Here is an 8,663-nt window from a genome sequence, read left to right on the forward strand (position 1 = left end):
TAATTGCTGTCTTTCTTTAATTGCCCATTGTATATTGGCTGCATGGATGAACATGATGGGAGAATGAGGTGTATCGCGTTATTGGACAGTCCCGCTATTCAGCGGGCAGGCCTACCAGTTTGAACTAGATGGAGTGCCACAGAAGTGACTTTTCGTAGCAGGTTAGGAGAACTTACACAGCAGGTCAGGATAATTAACATGGCAGGTTACGAGAATTAGGTCAAGGTTAGAAAAAGGGTTAGGGTTAGCTAAAACGCTAACATTTTCCAAGACGTGACTCAAACATCTAGCCACAATCATGCATGCCCTCAGAACAGCATTTGTTTCCAATAACACCAATCTGCTGAAAATGACCCATTAGATGCAGCAACCAATAGCAGGATTCGACTTTATAGAATATTTATTTATGGAAATTCCTATTTTGACATCAATTTGTTAAACTGCAGTGGGTTACAAATGCACTGAATGGAGGTAGCAAGTGTTACAGGTCATAGCTAGACAGTACACTACCACATCCTATTCATAGGGTGCAGCTGCCTGGGGCGAGTTGCTTGAAGCGCCAGCAAGGGTTGATAAGTAAGTAATGATTTACAGACTTACTTTGATTGCAAAGTAAGAAGTGTCCTCTCGGACTGGAAAGTCTTCCCACGTTTGTTTGATACATGTTTAGTATGGCATGCCCTTTTCTTTATTTTTGGGATATATTATTATTTAGTGTCAACCTGAACACGAATGACCTGCTTGGGCTGGTTACGCTATTTAAGACAGGAACAACAGTAGGTAGGTAGGTTTGTCGGGGAGGATGGGTGGGCGTATACCGCGACCGTCTAGCAATCCGAAGGTTGCGTGTACGAGTCGCATCAGGGACAACTGTAGCATTTTAGATAATCCTTACCCTAGGCTAAATATTCAGACCTTAAGGTCGCTGTAATTACATCTTCCCTGTAAGGTCTTAACGGCAGGATGCTGTGATCAGGACACCGTGGAGCCGACGCGAGATATGTGATACAGCTACGAAACCTATTCTCCTGCTGCGCTACAATGGCATTAGTGGCTGTGATGTATTGGTCAACCAGGAGTTGATGGACAGTCGGAAGAGTGAATGAAATGGTAGGAGGGACATCCCAGCTTCAAGTGTTTCAGATTTCACGAAAACTGCAGTTTTAATTAACTAGTAGTATTCCAATCTCCTATCCCTTCATAATTTCTGGATAATTCGGAGTACAGCAGAGCTGCCAACTCTCACGCTTTCGCCGTGTGACACACGTTTTTGCCTGTTTTCACACGCACTCACGACACACATCCAATTTCTCACGCAAAAAAAATCGGCCGAGACTCGTTCGTTCCTTTTTTCAAACTCCCCGATGGTAGATGGCGCTGATGAGCGCCACTGAACCATATGCGCTGCACCCCGAAGTTAGCGACAGAAGAAGAGATACCATTGCCGCGAAAGACAACAGGAGAAGAAACGGTCACTACCTCAAGAAGTCTGATAAGAAGCTGAGCTGAGACTAGGTATGTAACAATGAAATGTCATCCAATTGAGTACTCACTCTCTTAAACTTTAAATCTTGAAATAAATTATTTGTTTGTGCGTGTGAACATGATTTAGTGTGGTGAATGTATTCCAAAGAATTTAACATAAATACAGGAAATGTGTGCAATAGAAGTATACCTGCTGTTCCTCCAAGCCACCGTACCAACTTTCACTTCTTTCAACTTGCTGCTTCAGAGAGAGCAGTCATCAATATTTTTGTTACATGATGAGGTGGGATTGGATTTTGCTGTTTTTTTCCATTCTGTGTTTCTTGCTGATATCTGCAGGGATCCTCTAAAACAGGTTTCACCTACTATTTTTGTAAATGTCTGTTATAGATGGTGAAATTCGAACGCAAGCTATGTTCCAAGTTTATGGTTCCAGCAGCTCTGCAGTGCCATGAGGAGCCTTGTGAAATTGCCTTTAAAGAAAAGGCAAACCATTTACCAGGTTAGTATTTGACTATTATTATGATCAAACACTGTGATATGTGATATTTAGCCTTGGACCTTATACCGATATGCTGTATCTGTGACAGGTTGAAAGTTGAACATTGGGTTCACAACCAGGGCTAAACTTAACAGATTACTCGACGAGGGTGACATCACACCACAGCAGGTGGATTCATTCCATGAAGCTGTGTTGTGTTTCCTGACAAGTGCTGTGGACTATGCACTTAAGAAGCTGCCACTGGAAGAGCCACTGATCAAGCACGAACAAATTGTAGATGTACGGCAGAGGGCTGAAAGTGACATCGAAGATGTCCTGTACTTTGTTGAAAGGTTAGTTTTTTTTCTCTAATTATTGTCTATCATCTTAGCTAAAATACCCTGTGTTTTATGATGAGGTGTGTTCACTCCTAAACTGCACATGAGATATTATTTTGTGGCTTCTCCTCAAAGATGTGTATGAACTGCTGCTGGTTGATGACTATATACCTAAAACGTAACAACTTGTAACTCTACTTTCATAAATAGGTTTCCCCATCTCCTCCCATACCATGGGCCAGAGGAGCATGACCTTGTGGGTGAGGAGTTTCTAAATTATCAGACCATGCCGATGATATCCCTGCAGGACCAAACTGAAATGGAAAGCTTCTGGGCTGAAATGGCAACCCGGAAGCATAAGGTAAAACATTTTTCCTTTTTTGTCTTTCCTTTTGGCAGGTGTGGCTTGGCTAAATCTGTTGCTTAAAATTGTTTAATGTATATGTGTCATGCATGTTGCAAATTATGCATGTTTTTATCTGAACTTTGTTAATGGATCAACCTACAGTATACTTACAGTATTAATCAATCAAAAATCAAGGTATCTTTTTCCATTGTGTTTTGGTGCATTTTCCATAGGTGACAGGAGCCAAAGAATTCGAGAGGCTTGCTGCCGTTGCCAAGCTTGTCCTGGTGTTGCCCCATGCAAACGCAGATGCTGAGAGGGTGTTTTCAGTTGTGGGACTGAACAAAACCAAGAGAAGAAACAGCCTATCATTGGATGGCACCCTGTCCTCAATAATGACCATAAAGATGGCCAATCTGGAGCCCTGCTTCAATTGGGAGCCCCCCTCCGATATCATCAAGGCCTCCAAGAAGGCCACAGGCCAGTATAACCATGCCGACAGATCATAGACAAGAGGCTCATTTGAGATGAGCCCGGTCTGCGCAGAATCGATCACCGGCGATCACCGCCCAATGCATGCTGGTTAGATTTGTGTCCGACTTGATCCCGACTTTCTCTGACGTCATGCACACGTGGGCAACGATAACCTCATGAGATCAAGGCGGCCGCAGTTCTGAGACGCAGGCAGTGCAATTGCTTTTCACCGACTGCAGGACCCAGGCGGACCCAGGACAAAATCTCACTCCAAGGTTTTTTGAAAAGTTGGCAGGTATGGTACAGTGACATATTCCATCCCTGGATTGAGGTACGCTTTCCCAGCCATATACCGAGCCACCGGGCTCTGGCTGTCAACATTCTGGCATTGTACCGTTCTGACTAGAGAGAATAAATAAGAAAGTCAGATTCTGTCTAACCCTCCCCGTAATCCTATTCCTAGCCTTCTATGTACATTATTTTAACAATTGTCGTTAGTTCTCTTAACCTGCATTCAGGGCTGCCGGAAAACGTATGACGTGGCGGCATTTGCCACAGCACTTTTCAATGACTTTTGATTAAAAATATCGACGTGTGTTAGAGGGGCAAATTGTTTTTTTCCCCTTCAGATTTGCCTCATGATTTGTCAACTCGTGCACAATTTCTGTCCTTCATATCATAGTGCAGCTGCATCCTCTTTGCGTGTCAGATTGACAGAAATCGAAGGTTGGGTTAACCACGCACAAAGCTCAAGGCGCGCTCTCCACTTTCCTCCTGTATTTAGTGTTTTATTTATTTTATTTTATTTCACGTTTATTTAACCAGGTAAGCCAGTTGAGAACAAGTTCTCATTTACAACTGCGACCTGGCCAAGATAAAGCAAATCAGTGCGATAAAAACAACAACACAGTGTTACATATGGGATAAACACAACGTACAGTCAATAACACAATATAAAATCTATATACAGTGTGTGCAAATGTAGTAAATTATGGAAGTAAGGCAATAAATAGGCCATAGTGCAAAATAATTACAATTTAGTATGAACACTGGAATGATAGATGTGCAGAAGATGATGTGCAAATAGAGATACTGGGGTGCAAATGAGCAAAATAAATAACAATATGGGGATGAGGTAGATGGGTGGGCTAATTACAGATGGGCTGTGTACAGGTGCAGTGATCGGTAAGCTGCTATGACAACTGATGCTTGTGTGATAACACATCACTCTCGACAAACACAAGCAAAAACATTACATAAACGTAGCAGCCTACACACCTACAACATTAGCGATCTGATCTGCTGTATTGCATGGAAACGACACATTTTCAGTCTAATCAACTGTAGGCTATTAACAGCAGCTGCATATAGTCTAGCCTACTATGCCCCTGTCCTACTGGCCATGGTAAACGAAGCAGTAACGTTGTGTAGTGTTAACCTATTTGTTTGTGAGAAAATGTGAATTGGATAACATTTGGTTTACATTCAAACATATATTCAAACATGGGCTGACTAGGCTACCATAATTATTAACTGGAATTAATCAATAAACACAAGATGACAGACTGTGAGTAAATGTTTTATTAGACCTACAATTGCATAGGGCAAGACTACACAATGCAAACCTGCATGAAGCAAACTCAGCCCTGTGAGTTTTATTGTCCAATCATGTTGCTGTGTCTGTGTATAGGAAACACCCCTAGTCCTTCTTTAAAATATAATTAATATGAACAAGTACAAGGTTTCTGCAGTTTGACAGGGTTTTCAAAGGCCAGCAGTTTTTCCAATCGTTTTTTTAAAACCATGTGACCTGATTAGAAAAACTCTGGTCCCACCATAGCCCATATTAAACCTTTTTACAACATAATCACATTATACAGTATAACATTGTTTCCCAAACTCGGTCCCCAAGTGGTGCACGTTTTGGTTTTTGCCCTAGCACTACACAGTTGATTTCAAATAATCAAAGCTTGATAAGTTGCTTATTTGAATCAGCTTCGTAGGGCTACGACAAAAACCAAAAGGTCCCTTGGGGTCCCCAGGACCGAGTTTTGAAAATCCTGCCATATAAGGTCCGGCGTTTTACCTGGTTATGTTACCAAATCAGGAAAACAACTGTGGCGCCACTCCTGCCTGCAATGTAAATTCTCCTAACCTTTGTCGTGAGTTGTCCTAACTTGCAATGTAAATGATCATAACCTTTGTAATTACATTGTAACAAGCAACCTGGTCTCACACCTTTTGTAGAATTTGACTTGTCATTTTTCTCCACTGATTACTTGCCATATATACTGTTGAACTCGTTCGATCAGCTGTCCTGATGGTTGTGGTTTCTCCTCCATTAGTATTAGGTGATATCCCAGTTTTCTCTGTTGATGAAGCAAGAGGAGGTGTAGGTCAGGTGAACGTTACCTGTTCATCAGTGGGCTGATCACCACAACCTACTCTCACGTGGAGAAACAAAGAGGGGACAGAGATCAGACATGGACAAGAAGTACTCTACACATCTGGTAATTACATTACTTGCAATGATAAAATACAAATTGATGTAAAATGTTCATTGTGATGATGGGTTCTGACTTCTAAACTTGAAATATGAAATATCCTTATTCATGTTACTGAGGGAGAGAGGGGAAGGCAGAACGTTTACATTCTGTCAGAACATGTTATTGCTAGACATCAGGTATCCTATGGAGAAGAGAAGGGCCACAGTCTGGTTTCAGTTGTTGGGTTGTAATTTGAAATTCTTGCTACACCAGAAGTTAATGGTTATATGTAGGATGAATGTGTATGGTGGTGTCAATGGAGGTTGTATACATATACAAGCAACAGTACACCCAACATTATCAGTACTTTTAATAAAAAATAAACAATCTTCAGTTCTATTAACTGAAAATGTACAATTATTTGTGTAAAACTAACAGTGAAATACGAGTGACTCCTCCTCTGGCTTCAAAATATAACTCCAAACTCTCTCAGTAGTTCCATGGTAACTTGTTCGTCGCATTAGAATAGTTAGTATAGACCTAGGGGCAATTTCAGTGAAGACATAAACGCTAAGGCTCATGATAAGTGTTGTTTTTTGTGCTCTTTGAAACCAGAAACTGACGGTAAAAACACAACTTCTCCACAGAGGTTGAAACATTCATAACCGATGGGCACTACATCAACATACAAATTGTTTTGCAATCTCAGCAGACAATAGAACGTCTACGTTGCACAGTAATAACGCTATCGCTAATATTTAATATCACCACTCGTTACGAGGATTGAGAATCCACTTCCGGAACCCCTTGTTGGAGTCCTACAGTATGTGTAGACTCTCGAGTGATGACTAGCCTACTTTAGTTAACTAGTATGTGTTTGTACTTGCCTTTAACCCGTAAGGGGGGGTACTACTAAGCTATATGGAATTGTTTTAAGAAAGTCATACCAAGGATCATTTTGCTATTTGATTTTGAATTTTAAGACCCCATGAAGTATAATTTTTTTTTTTTATAAAAATGTATTTGACAAAAAAATATTTTTGTCCTTACTGCTATAAGCCCATTCAAATGCATTAAATAACAGATTCACTACATGTAACAACAGATAGTCCCCCCAAAAAAATCTAAAGGAAGTTTGTTTTGAAGTGTCTGTCCTATATCTGAGAGATATAAGAAAGATCAGGAAACAGTTGTTTTAACACCATCCTGTTCGTGAGAGTCAAACCGTAGGCCAAACCGTTCGGACGCTACAGAAGATTTTGTGAGAAGACCGATTTTCAGGATGTCTCATGGTCTGACAAACACTGCTCTGTCACCTTTCACACAGATGCAGAAGTGCAACATAGGCAGATGCGGTGGATTCAGATGCATCCAATGCAAAAAAACATATTGTTAGCTTAAACTGACAGATTTTTATGGTGATTGGCGTGGACATCGACCAAAGCCAAAGTGTCAAAATGTTACAGCTCTGAAGGCTAGATATTTCAACTCTGTATGGCAGGGGGTCTCCAACTTCTCTAGCATGAAAGCTACTTTTTAAAAAATGAAAGGTCGCGAGCTACTTTTTTTTCTAGCTTTCAAAAAGGCACATTCTTCTCCTCTCCCCTGCAACTCTTCCCCAGGTCCTTAGTGGACAAGAGAAAGTAGTGCACTATATTTTCTGTCAATATACCTGGTAAAATAATGGATAATAAAACAACTCTAAGGGGGGCCCAATAAAATCAGAGATTTTTTATCCAAATTCTGTTTTATATTTTCCCAAATGTTTTATTTCTCCTAGTTTTAGATTATTTATTTTTTTACTCTCAAAATTACAATTGTTCATGGAGAAACATTGAAAGTACATGTTCTGAGTCCATATCAATGCTTAAATCACATCTGAAGACAATTTTGTAAAGTTTTTTGTTGTTGTTGTAATTCCTCTTTAATTGTGCATCTATTCTAGCCAGTGAGGAATGTGCCATCTAGTGTGCTGTTCTAGAGATGGTTCTGTACTGCTGCAGCTCATTTCATTGAAAATAATAGATACAAATGATATACTTACTCATTGTATACTTCTGCCAGTTAAGCCTATTTGCAGTTAACATTTAATTGAACCCACAAGATGGGTATTACATCAACTGGCTACACAAGGAGTGATGGACCAATGTGCGCACCACATAGACAGACAAGGAGCAATATTGCTGGAAATTAAGTGGCAGATATTGTGTTAGGTTTGATTATAGTCGCTGGGAGCTTGCAGTGTCTGATGCTTGTGAGATTTGTTTGTGACAGTTTTGCGGTGGAACATGTGAAAATTGTATGTACATTCAGAATTGTTTGGGGAGTTACTCATTGGTGGGCTGTGGATTGGGCTGCGGTAGTGCGTATGGCCCAGTACATCACTGGGGCCAAGCTTCCTGCCATCCAGGACCTCTATACCAGGCTGTGTCTGAGGAAGGCCCTAAAAAATACATATATTTTCCACACAATTTAAATTGTAGGCTCTGTGTTTTCTATTTACTTGGTATTTGTTTTATGCAGATTGGCAGGTGAAAGAATTCAAAGGTAGGAAAAACAATCCATGGCAAGATTATTGCATGTTTATGTTGTGTTTAACATAATTATTGTATAGGCCTAGATTACATTACTTATATTAAACTACTACTACAATTACTACTACTACTACTACTACTACTACTAATAGATTGGATTTATATTGCACTTTTCCACCTAGGTGCTCAATGCTCTTTACATATTAATGGGGGAAACGCACATCTAAATCTCAACATGTGTGCCGTTTTTTTTAATGTATGTACAGTTGAAGTCGGAAGTTTACATACACGTAGGTTTTTCAACCACTCCACACATTTCTTGTTAACAAACTATAGTTTTGGCAAGTTGGTTAGGACATCTACTTTCTGCATGACACAAGTAATTTTTCCAACAATTGTTTACAGGCAGATTATTTCACTTATAATTCACTGTATCACAATTCCAGTTCGTCAAAAGTTTACATACACTAAGTTGACTGTGCCTTTAAACAGCTTGAAATATTCCAGAAAATTATGTCA

The sequence above is a fragment of the Coregonus lavaretus genome, assembly GCF_964263955.1.
Source record: "Coregonus lavaretus genome assembly, chromosome: 38".
Lineage (NCBI taxonomy): Eukaryota > Metazoa > Chordata > Actinopteri > Salmoniformes > Salmonidae > Coregonus > Coregonus lavaretus.